The sequence below is a fragment of the Chamaea fasciata genome, unplaced genomic scaffold (assembly GCF_029207755.1).
Source record: "Chamaea fasciata isolate MVZ Bird 193981 ecotype frontalis unplaced genomic scaffold, bChaFas1.0.hap1 SCAF_1, whole genome shotgun sequence".
In the NCBI taxonomy this organism is placed as follows: domain Eukaryota; kingdom Metazoa; phylum Chordata; class Aves; order Passeriformes; family Sylviidae; genus Chamaea; species Chamaea fasciata.
This window is the reverse complement of record NW_027094086.1, coordinates 59933459-59956386: the sequence shown is the minus strand read 5'-3', so window position 1 is coordinate 59956386 and position 22928 is coordinate 59933459.

Below are 22928 nucleotides of genomic sequence, written 5' to 3'. Positions count from 1 at the left end.
AGGTTCATTGAGAAAATAAAACTGCAATTTTTTTAAGACTCAAAGGCTTCAGAAATGGTAGCTTTTTAACTGCCCCTTTCACAGATATTTGCTGAAGAAAGACACATGTTGAGCCATTTTTCTAAATATTTCACAGAGATCTAAAGTTTAGCCACCCTGACCAAATAAAAAATGCCTAACTAGGAATTCTAGTCTAACTTTGCAATATATTGACTGCTAACACATAGCTGCCAGTCTGTGACAGTTCTCAGCATCTGCAGGTAATGGTGTTGTGTTTGACTATATAAACAGTCTGACATTGCTCAAAAAAATACTTGCTGAGACAATGCTCTTGAATCAGAGTCTTCTTGGGAAAGAAATGTCAAGAACTTGTGTGATTGTTCTCATAAAAATAGGTTAAGCGTCGTGTTGTTATTTTTAAGGACTCACACATAATAAAAGGTTTTGTGAAAATACAGCAACCTCCTAAGTCTTTATAATCAGGACTTGATTCTAAGACTTGAATGAAAGTATTATCATCTGGAATTCACCGATGGCCCATTCATGAAAAATTTCAAATGAGTTCCTAATTAGGTCTAGATTATGTTTCCTCTGCATGTAAGGCTTGATATCATTAATCTTGCATTGGCAATCTCCACTGTCTCAGTGATGGTTCCTCATTACAACATTTGCCATTTTCAATTCTTGAAAGCAAATAGCTGTTCTTTCATCTTAATTCAATAGCATTCCATGAATTTTAATTAAATCCTTCTCTGAGTTCATATGATGTTGGTCTGGTTACCCATTAGAAGGCTATTGCACACAAACTATAGTTTTCGTAATAAGTCTAATCCATTGGCCAACAAGGTCAATGGCTTCTCATTAAGAATAATAAATGGCAATTCTAGTATAAAAGTACATATGAAATACTGTGCAAATTCTGCTCTTCTTCCATTGCCTTTCTCTGATTTGCATAAAGGAACATTTCATACCTGAATCAAGAAATTTTTTTCATGGACAGTTAATTAAAAACAAAATCTACACTAATTTCCCTGTGTCATTTGTTTTCATACTGTCTTTTATTCAGGTAGAGTTCTTTACAGTGGCCCAAAGACCAGGGGTGAAATAGTGTGTGGAGTATTTAAAAAGGAGATGACATTTTTTTTTTCTCCCTGCAAAAGGAAGCAAATAAAAGACAAAATGATACCAGCTTTGAAGATGTGGGCACATTGCTGCTGAACACAAACACTTGCTTTCATCATTAAGTGTTTCCAGGAGCTGGTATTCATTAGTAGCATAGTTACAAGGGACAAATCAGAATGTCTACGTTTCTAGCAAGCAGTGCTGTTCACTGATTCTAGTGTTTTTTACAGAAGTTTAATTTGCCTATGTAATGGAGCATACTGACACCTGCTTCCATACAAAAATCCTGAAAAACAGGGGAAACTGCAAACTGAACAGCAGGGAGATGTTCAACACACTAAGAGAGAGATGTTCCAGCAATGCCAGGTAACACAGCTGTGCAAGGGCAGTAATTTTTTCAAATTTTTTTCCCCATATACTGTACGACAATGCACACTCTGCAATTGTCAGTCTCTTCCTCATACCTTCATAGATACTTAGGCCTCAACAGAGTAAGCGTGCATAATTGTATGTAGAAACACACAGACACACATTTAAAAATGTATATTTTTTGTATAGACATTTGTATTCAAAGATGTTCATATGTGTAAATACATGACCCACTGCCCAAAGGGTAAATATTGTAGCTCAAACCCACATATAATATGAAAGAATGCAAGATTTGGGTTCTAATCTCATTATCATAATTTATTCATCTGCCTTCTGAGGGTGTGATCAGATGACATTTTTGGATCTAAATTTCCCCTGAGAATTTTACGAAAGAGAAGACAGAGATGACCACCCAAAATCTGAAATTGAGTGTTTGTTGTCTCTTAAAGTTGTTAAACATTGGTTTCTTTTTTCACACTTTTTACCAAAGTTACCATTTAAAAGTACACAAAGCTAAAGTATCAAACTCATTTAGTATCTTCCTCAAATTTCCAAGAAAAGAAGAGATACCTTTTTGCCAGTGAAGAAGTGTGAGGAAAGAGAGGATTCAAAGCATTCCTTAATATAAAATTCACAGACTCTGAATTGCTCATAATGGTGATACTCCACCTCTTCATTTCCTCTGCAAACCTTCCTTCCTTCTGTGGCCTTTTTAAACTCACACTCCAGCATTTTATCTGCACAGTATTCTTCACACATTCAATAAGGACTAATGTTGTAAACTTCTCACTTCGCACTGTAAGGAATAAGGAAGCTAGGATGTACATTTCATACAATGGAAATATTTATGCAAATAACTTTTTATTCAGGAGAACATAGAGTTTCTAATCTGGCTCCAAGTACTTTTGTAAGATCTCCTCCATCTTTGGAGATGAATAGGAAGACAAAAAAAGGTTTATATAATGAGAAATTGGTGATCAGCTAGCTTAGTAAGTCTCTATTTATAGGGGTTTAAACATGGTGCAGGTGCAACAGATACAGTAATCACCAATGAACTTTTCAAATAATAAAAGATACAAATTTACTTTGTACTTTTGAATTTTTGAACTGAATGGAAACACTGCCTCAAGTAATCAGCTAAGTGAACCCAAATGCTGGACGAAACGCAAAAGGCAGTTTTTCACCCCTCTGAACTCCAAACAGCCCGGCCCCGGGGGTCGTGCTCTGGAGCTTCATTCCACGAAGATGGCTGAAGTTTGCCTGTGCCTAGCCCTAAGGGTCCTGGGCTCCAGGATTCCCATCGGACAGCGTGGGATTCCCGTTGGAACAGCGAGATGTGCCGTGGGCCTCGGACCAGGCAGAGCACGGCGATGCCGGGTCTCTATTGCGGGTGACTTTTGTGTGATTTTTGAGTCTAAAACTGCGGGTCCCTTTGCCTACGCCTCCGGCCACCCCCCGGGAATCAGATAAGCCCAGTAAGCCCAGTTACGGGAGGAAGTCCCGCGGCAGCCGGGCCCGAGCAGACAGCCAGCTCCGGGCGAGCAGGGCAGGCAGGCAGGTTGCCACCGCTCGCCTCGCCTCGCTGAGGCTGTGGCCAAACGCAGCTCCCGGTGGCCCAGAGCCACTCGTGTCCCTTTCTCAGCTGGAGCCCGTCCCTCCTTCGCCCCGGGGTCCCAGCGCTACCCTGCCCGCCTCCGCCGGCGGGAGCTCCCGCCCGCTGCTCCTTCCTGGTTGCCGGCGGCTGCCGAGGGGCGGGCGGGCGGCGGGGCGCGGCTGCCGGGCGTACCTCCCGCGCAGGTACCGGGGCACAGCCGCCGGGCTTCCAAGGGGAGGGTTGGGGCCAGGAAGGAGCAAGGGAAGAAGCCACACGGCGCCGACACCGAGTGGGGGCCGCTCCCGGCTCGGCCGCCGGAGGAGGCGAGGCTGTGTGGCGGCGGGAGGGACCCACGCGTGCTCCTGAGCGGAGCGGAGACTCCCCCTTCCTGCTCCATCACTGCCTCTCCCCTCACCTGGCCGCCGCCCCCGGTGGGCGGTGGGTGAGTGTGCGCGCTGCCCCCTCGCACCTTGGCTGCCCTTGCCTGCTGCATGCAGCCCCCGGAGCGCCGCAGCCTAGGAGGAAACGCTGGGTGCGTTGGGATTTACTAATTTCATTACTATTGTTACTATTACTATTACTATTATTATTATTATTATTATTATTATTATTATTATTATTATTATTATTATTATTATTATTATTTATAGCGGGTTTTTTTCTTCTTGTCTGCGAGCGGCTTCGCAGAGGGGAGGGGAGAGGGGCAGCCGGGGCCTCCCCACCACCGGCGGCTCCGGGGCTGTGCCCGCCCCGCACGCTGCGCTCCGCTCCGCCGTGTTTGTTGTTGTTGTGCTCCGGGAAAGAGGCAGCAGAGCGAGCGGCTCCCCCGGGGTGGCGGAGGGCGGGCAGGCTTTCGGCTTGTTTCTCTTCCTCTTGGCCGTGTGAGCCCTCGTCCCGTCCTCCTCGGCGGGGCAGCCGCGAGGGGCTCGGCGGAGGACGTGAGGCGCTGCGGGACACCTGGGGCAGGTGGCAGCGGGGCAGCGGTAGGTGGCCCCGGGCTCCCTCCGGGCAGGGATCCCGCCTGCGGGACAGGTGTCTGCGGAGCGGCGAGCGGTGCTGGCGAGGGCGGGCGGGGCAGACGCTGCTGCCCGGCCCCCGGGGTGTCTGCGAGGGGCGCGGGGCTCCCCCTCCGTCCGGGCGGCTGTGCCTTACATAACCGGGCGGGAGGCACGGAGTCCGGACCGTGCCTTCCGGTTTCACATCTCGGCCGTGCCCGGAGCCTTACGCCGAAACGGACAACTTCTCCTTTTTGTTTTGTTTTGTTTTGTTGATTTTTTCCCTCCCACTTCACGGGGCCAAGGCGCAGGACAGGCGCTGGCGGAGAGCTCAGGAGCGGGGCAGGTGCTGTCCTCGCCGTGATCCCACCGCTGCCCCCTGCGCTGCTATAGGCGCTCACCGGCTCTTGCAGGGATTTCCTTAAGTCTCTGTGGGGAAGGTGTGCGCGGGGCTGCGGCGCCTCCGAGGTGCCGCTGGGACGCTCCTGTCAAGCGCCCCGGGACCCGGCACCTTCCCCGCTCTCACCGGCCCGGCTCGAAGTTGCCGTGCTTGTGATGCGTGCGAGGGCTGAGCGCCTGCTGGGGAGGGTTTGGCGGTGTTTGAGGTAACTGTGTTTCCGTGTGTGATGAGCTGTGGCGATAGCAAAGGCTGTACTTTTAGTGCCTTCGTACGCTTGTGGGGACTTCTTAAAAATCGCTGCATGCTTTGCCTTGGGAAGAATGTAAACATGTATTTTTGAAATTTTAAGTAAGTCCATCTGGTAGTATTTCCTGTGTGCACCGCCTTTGCACTTCAGTATATCAGATGCCGTGTTTGAAGTGAAGTCGATTGTAATAATATGAAGACACTGGGAAAATAACGAATTCTTGCGGAGAAACCGAAGTTTTCCACCTCTTCAGTGGAACCAGAACTGAGTCTCAGGTGATCAGGAGTGATAGCGCGTCTAATGCACTGTTTTATTTCTGTTATATCCACTAATCATTTTTAAAGAGCTGAGACTTAACATGATTTTGTTGGTGTGGAGTACTGTCAGTTCACAGATACAAACAAGTTAACCTGTAGATTGTGGGTGACTGTGTATAAAGGCTTGAAATACCTGGCTGGAAAGAGGATGAAGTGCTCCCTGTCAGTCAAGGTAAATAATAACAAAGTAAGATAACAGTTTTGGTTTATGTTAAGAGTTATGTTAAGATTTGATTACTCTTGGCAGTCAAGTAGGAAACAGCTCTCTAAAATCTTTAAATGGTCTTAGAGCAGTTAGTAATAACTGGGATGGGTCCATCAAAGCTCTTAAACATCTTACATCGGCTCTGTCTGTCATGGGTTGCATTCTGAATCATTCTGAAGAGCACCAATGAGAACATTACAAATGCCATATCAGCCTATACCCAAGTTTCTACTGGTAAGGGCCTAGAGAGGACCAGGAAAGGAAAAGCTTGCATAGATGCTTCCCTAGAATACTCTCTCCAGGCAGCTGTGGCTCAAGCGTTCCCATGGGTAGATGTGTTGCCGTTGTTCTTGACCAGCGCAAAGTTTGTTGTTCCTTCTTTGATCCTATACAGTAGTTTTTTCAGTTTCTGAGGAAATAGGTAACCAGATGAAGCATTCTACAGACATTATTAATCACAGATAAGATGGTCAGAGGGCAGGTTCTTGTTTGCAAAGGCCCATGCACAGGAGTTATATTGAGGGATATTAATTTTTCTAGTGGTGTTCATGCATTAGGCTCTGAGATAATACATTTAAAATAAAGCTTGATATTTATAATGAAAAAGGGCAGAGTGATATCTTAGTGAAATGGATTTGAATTAATTTTCACTGAGTTGGGGGAAAGCCATGAATACAGTGTATGGTCAGCTTCACTGGATTTGTAAGTAGAGAGTTAAGAACAGAAATTGAGTTTATGCCATTCTGTACAGCTGAAGAATGTTCACAGACTTTCAAAGCCCCTGTTCTACGATAATAGTATAAATAAGGTAGCGAATGTTACAGTCACTGTTGTGGTGATAAATTTTAGCTCACTGCAGACTCTTAATGATAGTAATTGGAGCATGTTACTTAAAAATAGTTTCATATTTATAATTGCTTCATTTTGTCCATTTCTGAAAAATTTCATGACAGAATTGTTCTTACATTGGGATTTGTTTCTCATGATGCCAGCTCCCATATGACACTTAGAGCCTTATACCCTCATTAAAGACAAGTTTGTCAGTATTCTGGAAATCATCAACTCAGAGTATTCTGCACATGCAGAGCGGGATTATATCTGTTTTCAAGTCTTGAGTACAACCAAGATGACATTGCTCACCCCACAAATCGATAGAATAACTAGGACATGCATCCAGTTTTTTCAGTTCAGAAAGTTTGAGAAGATGAGTGTTAGTGGTGTGTTAGATTACAAATGAAGGTACATGGGGTGGTAATGGTGGGATGAGGCAAGAGCAACCCAAGTGAATGTTCCAACTGTTGTGTATCCAAAAATTTCTTCTTTGTTCTTTTTGTGATGCTTTATTCAGTACTTGATATAAATTACCCATATGGTTGAAATAGCCACTTAAGTTTTTTATTCCATCAAATGGAACATATAATTTAGGTTCTAATTGCTCTGCTTCATGATTTTGGTGATGGAAAAAACACATTAAAAACTGTTGAGAGAAGGCCAAATAAGCTGAAGTATGCATCTCGTACTTACTTGAAGCATAAGTACCAGAAGTTGTTCAGTGTTCAAATGTTACAGTTTTCTGTTAGCATCTTACCTGTCAGAAGGGAGAGCTGTGAAAATAAATTGGTGCTCACATATTAGAACCGGGGCCATTTGGCTCCAACTTTGGTGGATGAAATCTAATTTTTTTGGCTAAAACACTAAAAGCATAGCTAGTGGTTAATAAAGAGAAGGCTGGAAGGTTTGCAGTCTATGACTCTGATCTTGCATACAGGTTTAAAGAATAAACTCTGTCATGGATTAAAGGACAGCCGACTTATGGATCATTGGTAAAGTGCTCCGTCCTGTGGTATTTAATTACCTGAATAATTTTTCTTTCAGACAAGACGTCAGGTTGAAACTGTCATCTGTGTTTTCTAAGGTGAGGTTCTTAAATAAAGGACAGCAGTGATGAAGAGCAGCAGGTCAGGAACTGCTGTTTTAAATACAGATAGCCGATAATCTTTTATAAAACAGGAATTTTTCTGGATTCCTTAAAATACTCCATTGAAGACGCAAAGGTGTCCAGAATTGTTAGAGGCTTCCAAGAAGAAATCAGACAGACATTTTAATTTCTGAAGAAGCCTGAATTTATATGTATTAAAATGAAAAGTTAGCAGCCAATGGAAGAAGAATCAGGAAAAGGATATATGTCTTAGAGCTTGACTGCTCAAATCACTTGTACAACTGAAATAATTTCAGACAGATAACTCTAGGCTCCAGTACTTTATTTGCATATTTCTTGTGTTAGTATCCATTTTCAGTGGAGTGCTTGATTTGGACCTAATTAAATAATCAATACTAAATGAACAAGTTGGTCTCTGAGAGACGAATCCAGTTGCCCAAGGCAATGGCTGGCTGCAGTAGAGATGACATTAGAGCTATGTTACTGTAGCCTTCAGTCGCAGTTCTGGCTCTGGTTGTGTTGATCATTCGGCAGGCAGGTTGTTCTCAGCCCAAGAGACAACCTGTGAGCGCTGTGTTTGAGCTAAAAGAGCACAATATGCTGGTGCTGACTAAGTCCTAAATTAAGATGTCACAATCTTAAATACAAACATAAAAACATAGTTCTCTGAGGATTCTGCCAACGTGAGAATTTAGAAAAAATTTTTTTAGTTATGCTAAGCTGTGGTTTGGAAAGAGTTGCACAAAACTTTGATGATGGCTTTCCCCTAGGGAGACAGTGATAGTGCCTAATCTTATGTATTCAGTGGGATTAAACAAAGGCTACGTGGCAATCAGTTTTAGATTTTCTTTACTTAATAATTTCATTCAGATAACTATGGATTTTCTATGTTCATTTCTCTGGTTGTTTTCTTGTACAAGTAGCACACGAAGAAATGTCTTCTTCAGTCTAATCACTATATATCAAATGTACACCTATTTGAATCCTTGTGCCACATGAACTTCTGGATATAGTATTAAATAATTTTTGATGTTATGCTTATGATTAACAATCTTATTAACTTCTTTAAAGATGAAATTGTACTCATGTTTTCTTGCTTTGCCAGCTGTTTTCAGAGTTTGGCCTTTGGGATTTTTAAAACACTTTTTCTAGTTGTTCAGGAAATGTATCAGTCACTCTCATCAATTTTCTATACCTCGTCTTCTTACTTGAGACATTTTCCGAGACTCACCCTTGTGTAAAAGGTTGGTCATCCTGGGTTTGACTTTTTCTTATAGAGATTGACACACAGCTTATTACTGTTTTCTTTAGAGGATTCAGAATCGAATATGAACATTTATTAGTAGCTAAAGAATTTCTGAATAGCAGACACTTAAACAGTTCCTGACAACAATATTCAGATTTTATTGCTTTTGGGCTTTCATATTTTCAAAGAAGCTTTATGCTTCTCAAAATGTTCTGTTAAAAATAAATAGAGAACTCTAGTTAATATAGAGTGAGATCATTCCTATGAGGCTTCTTGCATCAGTTTCAGTAACTGTGAAATCCCAGTTCTGTTGCTTGGAATAGCTGTAAATCTTGGACATAACCCAGGAAATCCCACACAAAAGGCACGTGAGAGAAAAATAAGAAATAACATGGAAATTTTCAGGCAGTTTTATTTTACTTTTTTTTTTTTTTTTCTGTCCTGAAGTGATTTTGAAGTAACTCAGTGAGGCAGTTGGTTTTTAAAATATTTACTTAAATGTTGCTTTTTTATTTTATTTCCGCCCTCCCCTGAACTTTTGGAAGTCCTTTCAAAGGGGAGAAACAAGGAAATTAATGAATCTGAAAAGACTGATCAAGTCGGAGTTGTTTGGGTTTTTTTTTAATATACAATGACTGAAGGTAAAATAGTGGGTTTTATATTAATTCTTCTCATAATTTGGGCAGTTTTTGATCAACATATCACCTGTACTATGTTTGTTTTCGGTGTTGGAAGGAAAGATGTTTTATAAATCTGACTTATTTGTGTTTTGTTCCAGCACTTGTAAAATATTGTAGTGTGTAATTGAAATTCTTAGGTTTTTTTTTGGTTTGGGTTTTTTTTTTTTCCCCAACCTTGGGAAAGTTCAAACATTTGGAAGTGTTTAAATTCAGGTCTTTCCAGGCTGGTGAAGATAACAGCTGAGGGGATCTAACTATTATGAGTGGAAAGAGAGAGGGAAAGGAAAATAAAATACAAACCAAGTTATATCTCTAAAACTAATTCAGGCATGTAGTGTATTTTTCTACATGTTTACCTGGTGCATTATCTTTGGCTTCTGCTAAGGAGTTGAAATCACTGGATCACAAGTGAAAATCTGTTTGCTCTTAGCTTACTTCTTACTTGGAAGCCACAAAATGCAGGTAAAACCATGCAGTTGGACAATTCATAGCTATCCTTGGAATTCAAATACACATAGAGGAGGCTTGTCAGTGTGAGAGATCAGTACTACCAGACACATGTAAAACCATTCTGGCTGCATTTTTGAACCAGTTTTTCTGATTGGTCTTGTGACTACATGAAAGACCATGAAAAATAATGGTTATATGTAATGGATTACGTTAGAACAAGGACTCTTATAGTGCAATAACAGCCTGTCATCTCAATGGCATATTTTTTTTTCTCTGAAGATTGGAAAAGTCCTGAAATGCAGATGCTGTGTTGTTGTCAGTGCCCTGCCAGTTTTTGGGGGGTTGTTTCTTTTTCAGTTATAAATTGGGCTGTGATAGTTTCCAGATTAGAAGGCAATTGTATCCTGGTTATTCAAGAGTCTTCTGGGGGACACTGTACCCTGCACGATCTTGCTGAAGTGTGCTATGGTGGTCAAAGGCCAGTCATGAGGTTTCTTCATATTTGGACTTAAGGTGCTCAAACTGCTATAGTGAAATCATACTTTCCAATAGAGCAATAGCCTTGGAGCCCTAAGGACAATTGTCCTGTGATTTTTGTCTGTCATTGACATCCCTAGATTTCCTTGATAGAGTTCAGATGGATAAACTGAGGTGAGGTAGGGTAGCTTCAGGTTGGTAATTGTGGTTGGTTGGATTAAGTGGTAGAGGTGCTCTTTGCTGTCTTCTCAGATCTTCTTCTTCTCCAACCTAACAATATCACTTTGTATTATTTTCACCTACTCCAGAGAGGTGGCCAAATCTCTCATTCCTCAAGCTGGGTTAGTGCTTTGAAGATAAAGCCTAGATTTTTTTTTTTTTTTTTTTTTTTAAAATGCAGCAATTCTGCAGGTCCCAGTGGCAGCTGTTACTGCCCTCTGGACCTACACCTGTGTCTCATCAACGTATTCCCAAGCTTGTTGTCATTTTCTCCTAATTCATATGTGTAATGATATAGATATAGATATAGATATAACTTGTATTGGCTTCCTACAGTACCCACTCCCAGGAAGTATTCCTGCGGTTTGTGACAAATTCTTCAATTACCTGGACTTTCAGTTCATCTCAGAAAAGACTCATCAGCTTCTGGGGGTGGCAGTTCAATATCATCCACAATACTTCACAGTTAATAGTTTGTGATGTTGTCTAATATATTGTAATGCTTTTCAGTTATCCTTCTCCAACATTGTTGTTTCCTGGACGTCAGCACTGCTCTTCTCTTCTAATTTTAAAAGCATGAGTCCTTAGTTAAACCCTCTTATCAGATCTTTTTAGTTCTCTGGGTAAAAAGTAGTGTTGGAATATTATCTGACAGAAATTACAGTGATTAAAATAAAATACTATACTTGTCCCTTAGAGTGTTAAGAAGGTACAGAAGAAATTATGGCAGATTTGTGCATGCACTGGGTTTTTGTTTTTTTTGTGGAGGACAGCTGTACAAGTTTGTGTCCAGAAAGGACCTGTTGTACTGAAAATTATGACAGTGAAGTCTGAAACCAAATGAAGGAAAATAACTGGCCTGTGTTTCCAGTAGTTTTGTGGTATGGGATAAAAATGCTGATGAAACAATATAGAACAGTAACTTTGGGGATTAGTGTGTGCCTTGGAAATTTAACCATAAAGAATGATATAATCATTGTATTAGGAAACTTTTGGACCCCTACTGTGTTGCATTTGTAGTGTTCTGATATCTCACACCATTCTAGAGAGGTAAAATTGAAGTAAAACTCTTAATCCCATGAATTACTAAAATCCACTGTCAAATTACACAGTGATCCCATTTTAATTTGTCTCTTCAGTGAAATGGTCAGTGAATAATAGTCAGCATTTTGGTTCCAGACATTTTCATCTCTACATTGCTTAGCTTAAAAGAAAAAAAAAAAACACCATGCCTGGAAGGCTGACTAAAGAACAATTTTGAAAGTGATTGCCTTTTGTGCTTCATGTATTAACAAAATTGGTGATATGAGTAGAACCTTTCCACATTTCTTAAGTCAGCCTTGGTGTTAATTCTCCTTTTATTTTTCTGAAAGTATAAAGAAAATGGATTTTTTCCATAGCTGTTTCTTAGCTTAGTATACATACTCAAATAATTGGCACTGACTTAAAGGAGGACAATTGCAATTATCTTGTGCTTTGGCTCTTGTTGAGTCTTTTACTATTAGATTCTTTCCTCAAATGTTGGAAGTTACTGAGAGACTTCTCACTGATGTGCAGAGCTTCTACAAATAGAAACTCCCTGACTTGTATTTTGTGTTATCTTTTGTCTGTACTATTGCTTTGCCCTGACTTGTTCCTGGAGAAGAGATGCACATAAGTTTCTGCACAGCTTTCATCAGCATAGTCTGAGTCAGCACTGTTCACCTGGAAGATAGGCAGTAATTTGGCTTTGGTTTTGTTCTTCAGAAAGATACTCTTGTCAAATGGGAAATAACCCATAATAGGGTCACATGGAAAAATTATTGCTTTAATGGACATTATAGTAGGTGCTTTTCAACTGAGTATAGGGCTGTTGGTGTTGAAAAGCTTATCTTAAACTTTGGTTTAAGATTAAGTGTGGCTTGTGAGATCCTCCATTCTTCTCCTCCTCCAGCGGTAAAATACTTTGTATGTGGTTTGGTTATTGGGTTTGGGGTTTTTTTGGGTTGGATTTTTTTTTTTTCCCTCTTAATTCTATTTCCTGAATGCCACAACCTTCTTTATTAATAAAAGCACTGTAGGAAGATATTTGGTTCCAACTGAAGGCTGAAAGTATAGCCACAAGTAATAATTTTTTGTGCCCCTGGAAAGAGCGAGAAAGAGGTAATGAAAACTACTTTGCAACATAATTGGCCTTTTATTATAAATGTCTTGCATGTTTCATCCCTGTGAGTAATATTTTGTCCATTAGGTCTTAGCGAGGCCACAAACAGCATACAGCAACAACAAAAGTATGCTCCTTGTCTTAATGGAGTTACGTGGTAAAGCACTGAGTAGCATCATATTCAGAATTCTTAACTGCAGTTTATATTCTGCCATTAGGGACTGTGTTACTTTTTCCCTTACCTAATACATATTTACAACTTCCCAGGTCATGGTTGATGTTGTTCTGCCCCAGTGCACCTTGGTGAAAAGCCAGCCTCATCATTTTTATGATTTAGGTATTGAAAATTTGATACTAGGTGCTCTAAAGCTTTCTCCAGGCTGAACAATCCCATTGTCTTCAGCCTCTCCTCACAGGATGTGTATTCCAGCTGACAGCTGTCTTTGTGGCCTTCCACTGAATTGCTCCTGTTGACTTTTCATAATGTGGATCCAGAAGCAGACCTGGTAGTGCAGATACCAGAGTAGTGGATTGTGCATGAAGGGAACAATTGCTTCTCTCAGTCCATCAGCCGCGATTCAATTTCCAGAGCCTGGGAAGCTCTGGAAATTGCTCTCCTTACTGCCAGGTGGAGGGCTGATTCATGTCTTGCCAGGACCTCCACCTTGTTTTCGGGGGAGCTGCTCCTCAGTAAGTTGGTCTTCAGGCTGTGCTCTCATGACATTTTTGTTGGCCATATATAAGTTATTCTGAATGGCAGCCCTGCCCTCCAGTGTGTCTTCTACACCTGTAAATGTAGTGTTTGCAGATTTACTGTGTGCTCTGCCAGCTCACTGTAAAAGAAATTAAACAGGATCGGGTCCCCAACCTATTCACTTTGTAACCATGGGCAGATTGTGAACCATTAAGAGCTGCTGTTTGAGCCAAATGATAGAGATGTTTGGGATTTTTTGTCAGCTAGTAGTTTACCCATCCATGCTGTAAATTGGATGAGGTTAGGTGCAGAGATGCTGTGGGAGAGATTTTTGAGTATTCCTAAAATCAAGGTGGGTGACACTAATGATCTCTCATCCACATTCTGTCGTCATCTTGCCTTATGACAGAAGGCAATCATATTGGTCAGGCATGATTTAACCTCTGTAAATGCATCCTGGTGATTCCCAGTGATCACCTCCTTAATATGCCCAGAAATGACATCCAGGCAGGCATATGTCTGAACATACTGTGGGACTGGATTAACAAACAATGAAAGTAGGCTGGACTGTGATGTTTTCTTTCCTAGTGATCCCTCAGACTTGGTATCTGGTAACCTGTGCATAATCCCTCTCCTGCTCTTCTTTTTTGGATGCCCAGTTACTGTCCATCTGTGGGTGATGAGTGCATGCTGGTCACAGGATGGAGCACCTGCATCTTCGGGAATGTGGGATGAATAAGCTGGGACTTCATGTGACCTGGGGTAATGAGTTTGTTAGGAACAGGATGTCACTTCTACAGTGATTCTTACTCCCTCTGTGTGCATGTGTGTGTGAGGAATTTAGAAGATAAGAAGGTGACAGCAAAAGTGAGAGTAAGTTTAATAATTATTTTGGCTTGATCTAATGCATGTAAATGGTTATATTGGTGATCTGCTTAAAGCCAGAGGGCTTTGCCCTGGGTTCTCTTTTGTATTGATTTAGTTCCATTATCTTGTCATTAGCTTGACAGTAAAAGTAATGCATATGCAGGTGTCAGGGTGTGTGAAAAATCTGTATTTGCCTTCTGAGATGCATTTTAAGCTTCTTTTTTTAGTAGTAATTTGCTTGGTTTTGGGGGTTTTTTTTGGGTTTTTTTTTGGTTTTTTGGGTTTTTTTTGCTGTTGCTACTGTTAATCTGCTTTTACAACTTCTCTAATTATGTCTAATTATGTCGTGGCTTTTTTTTTCCTGCTAATCACGGTTTTGATATTCTCTTCTTAATAATAATTTTAGGTGGTCTTGAGAAAACACCAGCACCTTTCAAATGCAGTAAGATCTACAGTAAAACTGATACTTGCTTATTTGCACATAGTAAGAAGCAAAGAAATTTAACCTGATTGTATGATGCTGAATAGTGAGTTCACAATGATTTACTGGGAAAATCAGTGTTTCTCAGATCTTATCATTAGCACTGCTTGCCTTACTGCTTCAGATGCTCAATTTTCCAACTTTTGTTACTGATGAATAGTTATTACTCTCCATAGTCCATCAGGTATCAAAATAATTTTGTCACATGATGATGGTTGTCTTCAGTTTTGTCCTGTATAGAACGATACATTTAGATATTCATTTTTATTAACTGCATTATTTTTTGGGACCAGAAAACCCCCTTCAGAGTAATGTTACAAATATATTTATTAAAACATTTCTAACGGAGCAGTAGCTGAAGTGATTGTAAGAATTACATTCTACAATTTAGAAATGTTCTAGTAACCATCTAATCAGCAGTGAATTAATCAGAAATATAGTATTCATAACATGTTTTGAATGGCAGGTGTAATTAGTTCATTATTTTAATGCTTTCAATAGTATTTAATTGCAGTAAGACTTTACTACTTTAGGAAAAAGATCATAATAGTTGGCAAATCATTGTCAGTATTTTAACTCAATCTTGCGTGTATTCCAAAATCATACTGGCATTTTCTAAACTGAGACTGAAAAATGCATATAGGGGGAAAAGTCAAATGCTAAATAATAAATAGTAAATGGTACATCTATAGTAGATGTTAGATACCTAAGTTCTTACTTTTATCTGTAATGCCTGTCTCTCTGGTTTTATGCTTTACTTGGGAAGTGTAAAATCACATTTTCCTCTTGTTCAGTTTAGTAAATATTTTTATTTTTGCAAATAAAAAATTAACTTGCAAATACAGTCTTTGTAGAATATTACATTTGGAAATGGATACATGATTAAATGTATTTCACAATCAGCTAGCTCTGTACTTTAACCTGAGAGGAATAACCAGGGCTTTGGGAAGAAGGCAGTTAAGTAATTTCATAATCATTCATGCATTACAGCAATTATACTGGCACACATAAGCATAAAAACTGGTTTTGCAGTGTCTTCCTGATACAAGCAAATACAACAATCTTCAGTAGGCTTTCTTGTATAAGAAAAGACCACCTAAATAAGTAAGATCAAATGAAGGCAAGATTTTAAGACATTAAGATTGGTTGGCACACTGATTTGAAATAAATAATAAACAGATAAAGAAGTTATTCTGTAGATGTCCTTTTGTAGTATTGAGTCATTTTGTGATTTTTTTTTAACTGATTGAGGGAGGCGTTGACTTAGAGTATCTTGACTCAATTCCAGCTTATTTTGTTTGTATAAAAACTCCTGTAGTGTCAGTTAAATAAGTTTCCTGTCCTGTAACTTCTTAAGCATTTTAAGTTTTCTCAATTTAAAGATTGTTGCAATTCAGAAATGTTTGAAGTTTTTCCTATTTTCATTTTGTTTGAAGGCAAGAAATTATAGTTCAGGCTGAAGAGAATACTGAGTAGCATTGTGGTGAGACATATATATCGAGTTTCTGGCCAAGAGAGAAGATCTACTTCTGCTTGTAAATTCTATATTTACAGTATAAAGTCAGGCAAATTGTGAGGATGGAGCATAAAACCTCTTTTGTGAAAAATTACATATTCTGGATTATGTTTGGGTATGGACAATTTTCAATGGGCAGATGGTAAGCAAGTAATGGGCAAGGAAATTGTATGTTCAGAGTGTTATGACATGAAAGGAGCAAAATAGTAATCTGTACCAAAATTATGAGGTGCCTTTGTTTCTGTGATGTTGTGACACCTCTTGAACTTGTGCATGTTCCAGGCTCACTGGACCTCGCATCACTCTGCATCTGATTCTGTTATCATCTGCGTGCACCTTTTCCCCATGTGGGATTTGAGGGAGCAGTTGTGGTATGATCTGTAATCCTCCTCCATTTTAGCAGACCACCAATATTTGGTGACATTTTAAGTGCTTTAGGACTGGTTATACTATGTAGTTGGCAAGATAAGGGAAACTGCAGTGTATGACTGATTGAATGTAAGAGTGAAAAAAGTGCACTCTGATGTATCTAAACTGATGAAATGTTTACATGCAACTATGTTAAAAAAAAACCCCCAAAACAGTTCTGGTGATAATTGCTTTCCACTTTGCTTAGCTTCAAACACAGAGTCTGGAGTGCTTTTAGCTTGTGTTTTTAAACATCCTTGCTAGATGCTATGAAGCCTGTGGTTTTGGGGGTGGAGCTGTATTTTTTTCTGAGTGAATACTGTGTGCTTCAAGATAGTGAATGGGAAAAACACTTTTTTTTTTTTTTTTTTTTTTTTTTTTTTTTTTTTTTTTTTTTTGTGCTTCGCATCACTGTATTTTTGTTTTGGAAATTGGCATTAGTTTCGGCAGATGCTCAAATACCAAACTGGGAATGGATTTACTAATAGATACTTACCTATAAACAGTAATGCATTAGTGTTACTGGATGGACCAAAAGAAGGTAGTTATAAAAACAGTAGTGTTAACTTAGTAAAGGCAGGTTTGGTCGTTCAGAATTATTTCAAGGTCTTAAAATGCCGCAGACTAAATGTTAAGGGCTACAGTGGGACAATGTTGAAATAAAAACAGGATTCTTCATTTGGGAGTGAGGGACTCTAGCTGTAACATCTCAAACTTATCATAACTGTTAACTTCAATAGCTGAGTTTCCATTTAAAAATGTATTATAAATCAGCTAAAACCTACTGTTATAACTTAACTGCTCTCAATTCAATAAAAGCTGGTTTGAGTATGATGCTACGTTAAATGAAAGACGCATTTGCTTTCACTCATAGCTAGCTCATACGAATGTTAAATGACAGATTTTGATTCAGGTATAGTAACTTGTGTTAATGACTGTATTTATGCCATGAGTAGTTGTTGTTTGAAAGTGCTATAAGTGAATTAAGAGTTGGATGGTAGTAGCTGGGTGGAGATACTGTTTGAGGTAAGAAGTAAAGAGTTTGGCCAAACCAACAGATAGGTATCTATTTTCTGAAAGGTTTTAACTCTTAAGGAGTGGAATGAGAAGCACTTTTATGGATTGAGTCAATGACAAGATGCACAAACAAATTGCTGGAAGAGTTTGTTGTATAGTTTGTTCTGTGCATATGTGATAGGAAGTTTCAGTCACAGATTGTGGAAATATTACTCGTTATTGCATTTCCATGGAGGAGGTGCTTACTGCAGTGTTTGAGGAGGGGGTTTTTAAGACTCTTTTGGAATATTGTCTTAGAGGAATGTTATGAAAAGAGCAGTCAGTTTGTAAATGGTTTGGGAAATAGGGGTGAAAGAGACTTGAAGAGCCTTTTATGAAGGCCCTTGTCTGTCTAGTATGTAGCCAATGAGCAAAGGCTTCTGGAAGTCAGTATCCATCCATCCAAAGCGTGTTTCACTGCTGTTCTGGTTCCTGGAGCTGCGAGGGCAGAGGTGGACTTTGTGTGTGTCTCTCAGCTGTTTCCTGAGGGCCACTGCTCACAAACTTGCAGAAGAGCTGGTTAGCCAAGACCCTGCCATGCTGTGGTTGGGATGGAGATCAGTTCCAGCTCTTTCCCAAAGGGTTCAGACCTCTGTTTCCTGCTGCAAGGAGCAGAGTGCCAAGGTAGAGGCTGTTGAGCAGACTGTTTTCTTCAGTAAATGTGTGTCTTGGTACAGAGAGATTTACAGCTCTCCCATACTTACACTGATCCCTTGCAGGATAAAGTGGATGAGCTCAGAATGGGGAATGAAGTCTGTTTGTCTAGTATCCTACATGCCAGTGAAATCCACCTGACTAAGAGCTGTCCTGTTTCATTTCTGTTCCCCCTTTCTGGGGCATTGTAGGTTTTGTGGGAGGTTTTTTGGGGGGGGGCTTTGATTATTTACTCCTTTTTTAGAGTCAGTTGTCAGTGTATGAACAGATTCAAAAAAAGGTAGGCCCTCTCTCCCCATCCCCTGCTTCCCACCCCAGTGCTCCTGGTACACTGTTCAGAAATATGGATTGAAGTATTCCCAGGCCAAAGGAGTGGCCTGTGTCATTTGGGCTGTCCTGCCATGGTAAGAACCACGCCATTCATGCAGTCCCTGAAATACAGTGGTCAGACTCCTGCTTTCTGTCTTCAACACAGCTAGGTGTTTTACTCTCCTCTGGTTCTCCCAGAGCCCTGCTCTCTTGATGTTTAGAAATATTCTGACTTTCAGTTTAGACTTAAATGTGGGCAGTGTGTATTTTCTCCACCTCCAGTACTCCAACACATTTAGCTTTGCTTTACTTAGGCTTGACATGTCATGAGCTTTTAGTCTTATCTCTGTCTAATAGGTTCCTAGTGCTCCCCTCATCTTTGCATCTGTTCTAGTAAAAAATTCATGTTGTTAGATATGGCTGACCAGAATTGTACCTTGTATTCAGCTGATGTTATGGTAGTGGCTTGTGTGATGACTTTAATTCTTCCCTGTCTTAGCTGGAAATATTCCCTCACTATACAATGTAGGTCTGTTTGTCTGTCTTTTTTTTAAAATCTATTTTCTCCTTGCCAGATCACACTGGTGACTCACAGTTATCCTGTGATAAAACCAGACTGATCTTTCCCTTCAGTGTCATCTAAAACGATCCCTGGTTTCCCACATCCTGTGTGAGTGTGCTAATCACAAGCTTATTATCTCATGGTATGGGTGACCTTCTGCTATAGCTTCTTAGAGAAAAAAAAAAAAAGGTGGGGACTGGGTTGTTGCAGTGTTTTCTGCTCTGTCTTGTGATAATCTTCACATAATAGTTCACATTTTCTGTGTTTGAGACAAGGTTGGCTGAATGAAGACCTCGGATGTCAGAGAAATAACCTCATTGTATATTGATGGGGTTCTGGTGTAGAATCATGTGAAGCTCCTTGGCTGTGTTTTCATAGCTGGAGTGTTATTTTGATGGCAGAACTTGAAAGCCATGAAGCACTTGTAGAATAAGAAAGGTGGTGTGTGTTGTGATTACAAACCCTGGCATTAAGTAGCAGCTGAGAATGGATTTTCAAAATTACAACTCTGGATTTAATTTTCTAAAGTCTGCCAAAGCTTCTCAAGTGGGATGTAAGTTTTTTTACATGTTGTCCTTAACTTATCTCAGCCTGTGCTCTATATCTGTAATATGGGAGAAAGGTTTACCTTCTGGTCATGTGTTTTGTCTACTTATGTTGCAAGACCTTTAGGGAAGGAACTTCGTGCCTATCTTTGCATGCTGTCTGGAAAACCCCTCTCGTCTGGAGGCTGTGGAACCTGTCACAGATGATGGCGTTTGCAGCATTTTCTTTTTTAAAAAAAATATTTAGTTAACAATAAAATAGTTTACAAGTGCAACTTGTACAAGAACAAGATAGTCTCATGATGGGTGCTGCAAATATTATATACAAGGTTACTTTAAGCATAGAGTGGATTTGAGATATATTTTGGTAATCATGATTGAAAGTGAAGACATTGCTAGTCTCCTTATTGAAACGTATTTTCTCACTCCATTATTTTGATATGTTGCCAGATTTTGTTATATTTTTCTTTTGTACACTGATAAATGGTGAATTGCATTTGGAAACCATGCTGAAAAAATGAGTGTATGGCCTGTCACATGCTTTTGTCTTCCTTTTAACATGGAATAAACAATCTGGTTTTCTTTTTAATGAAAGAAGGGGAGATAATGGTCTTGTGTACGTTTAGAACATTCTCATGTTCAAATGGAAATTTTCCCGTGTCTGTCTTTTTTCTCTTCAGTAGTTATTCAGTAATGACTGTTTCTATATTGGCGTTGAAGGTAACCCTGATAAAGATTGGGAAAACAATATTAGTACATGACATTTAAGATTTAGATAAAATGTGACAATGTTCAAGTATGAGCCACGAGTTCTTGAAAGCATATTTAAAGAAGGACACAAGTACAATAATTATGTCAGGGTGATGTTTCTCATGCAGATTTCAACTGCTGTTACTCATTAATTATTTAAAATTCCAAATGCAACAACTGACAGCTTAGTGACTGTAACCGGCTGAGCCTCTGACCTAAACAATTAAAGCCAAAACACCTGGATTAAAATTCCATTTGAAAAGAAGATAAATTGATTTATTTATTTCACAGCTATGCAATTATCCTTAGCAAAAAAATAATTTTGCTTTCTCTCCTCAGAAGGGAAAGCAAATCAGTGTGTCATCACCAGAGAAAATCCTAAACTGGGCTCATAGCATCTGTGTTTCCAGATAATCATATATGAGCCCAGAAAAATTGCTTCTCCACACCTCTCTGAATTACTTTGTTCTTAAATTTATTCATTGATTTCTGAGAAGAGGAATTTATAAATTCTTACTTGAGCTTCAGGAGGTGTCACTTGTAACTTGCATAGCAAACCATTTCTGACTGGAGAAATGTCTGTGTTAATGGGCTCTGGATAATAAATTTTAGGAGGCTGTCACATGACCTTTGAATGTTCTTGCATGTCTTCAGCGTGCTTACAAATTAAAATACTGAGGACTGAGTCTTCATCAAATTACTTTAAAAAGTACTTTAGGAGCATGATTTCATGTTTGAACACTTGGACAATAAGGCCAGGCAAAAGAAGGCAAAAAGAAGTTAGAAACACAGTGCACAAGAAGAGAGAAAGACAAGCAGAGAGTTAAGGATGCATTTTTTCCATGTCAGAGAAGAAACATTGGGTTTTGTGCCTCTTTGGCAGTGTGTTTATGGGAAGGAAGGGAGGGACATGACTGTACAGAAGTAGATTGGGCCAAAGGGAGTCAACTCGGAGTATGGTGAAAGTCAGACCCTTTCGCAATATCAATATTTATGTCAAATGTTACAGAGGAGAATCTACAGGAAATCCGTCTCTTGGTTGGTATGTTTGCAGTATAGATAACATTTATGAAGTCAGGAGAGAGAGAGAGAGAGGGATACTTTTTTTTTTTTTTAAATTGAGAAGGATATAGTGATTCAGTGTTATCTCACAGCACAGATAATGCTGTCTAAAGGGGGTGAATCATCTCCTTGTCCCATCTGTCAGTCTGTTGAATATGAGAAGAGCAGGCATACGGTGCCTTTAATTCATGTGTGTTTAGAACTGCAGGTGTGCACTTTTATCATCAGTCTCTACAAAGTGTTAATGAAATACTGATCATCAAAGTGCCTGTGTTCTCTGGGAAGCTTAGGTAACCTACCTCACTTTGAAAGCGAGGATATACTGCTCAACATTTGGAGAGGGCTGGTTTTTCTAAGCAGAGAACGGGGAGAAAAAAAAGTGAGTTATCAAATATATCATGGTTTTATTCTCTTGACATTTTTTAATTTTTATTTGAAAAGTGGTGTTAGGTCTTGTCTGTTTTCAGAGTACGTTAATATCAGAAACTGAAAGTCTTTAAGAAACAAACAATTATAATTTTCTGTATAATTTCTCAGTTGCCTTTTTTTTTTTTTTCCCCCTCTGGTACTGGTAAGATTATTACTTTGGCCTGAAATTCTCCATGATTTGAATATGAATTTGTTCTTTTTTTTCATCCTACTGATTAATACTGCACTTGGGTTATATATTCTTGTGCAGAGTTTCCTATTTTTCTAAACTACTTAGGAATATGGGACAAATGTCTAACTTTTAGTTGTTGACTCACTGAGGCTGAATGTTGAAGTTCACTGCTGTGGAGGTGTATTCGTAAAGGAAATATGGTACTTTAGAGGCCATGATGGTGGAAAGCACTGGTCTTAGGAGTCTACTGCGTATCTTACAAATACATAGAATGAGGCTATGGTATGTCTCTGTTCTTAAACTTTATATCTTTGTCTCTTTTTTTTTTTTTTTTTCCCATGAGAGGATTTATTTTGCTGTAGTATCAAATTATTTTGTCTCTGGAGCACATAGGTGCTGAAAAAAATAACCTATGAATGTGTGTCTGATCCTTCTCAGAATGCTGGGAAAAATTGGTCCTAGCTCCAAGGTGTTGTATGCCATGCTGACCTAAACCTATATGAAAAAGAAAATGCTAACACCCAGCCTATATTGTTATGGTGTTGTGCGTAAAAGACAGCATGTTGCAAATTAAGTGAACCTGTTCTTAGTGTCTGAGATAAAAACAGACAGATCAGTCTTAGTTTTCTAGGAGGGCACCATTTTCCTTTTGATATTTACATTCAGGGGGGTCTATGTGTGGCCCTCTCTGTTCCCTAGACTGGGAATAGAGAGGCACAAGTATCTCAGAAAAGTCATAGAGTACTTACAAGGAAATCCACATTTAGTCACGACCCAGTTGTAGGCACAGTGGTGGAAGTGCAGCAAGCAGAAAGGATGGAGCTCAAACATGCTGGGTGCATCAGTACCTTGCCCCAGGCCTTTGGGGTCCTACCTGGCTCCCTCCTCAGATGCACTGGAGGTGATTAAGGAAATTTCCTTATGACCCTGCAGGTGGGTTGGCACAGAGTTCACAGGGCTTTGCTAATCTTAGTGTTTTGAAGACAAACAGTAAACATGTGGTTAATGCCTAATGGTTGT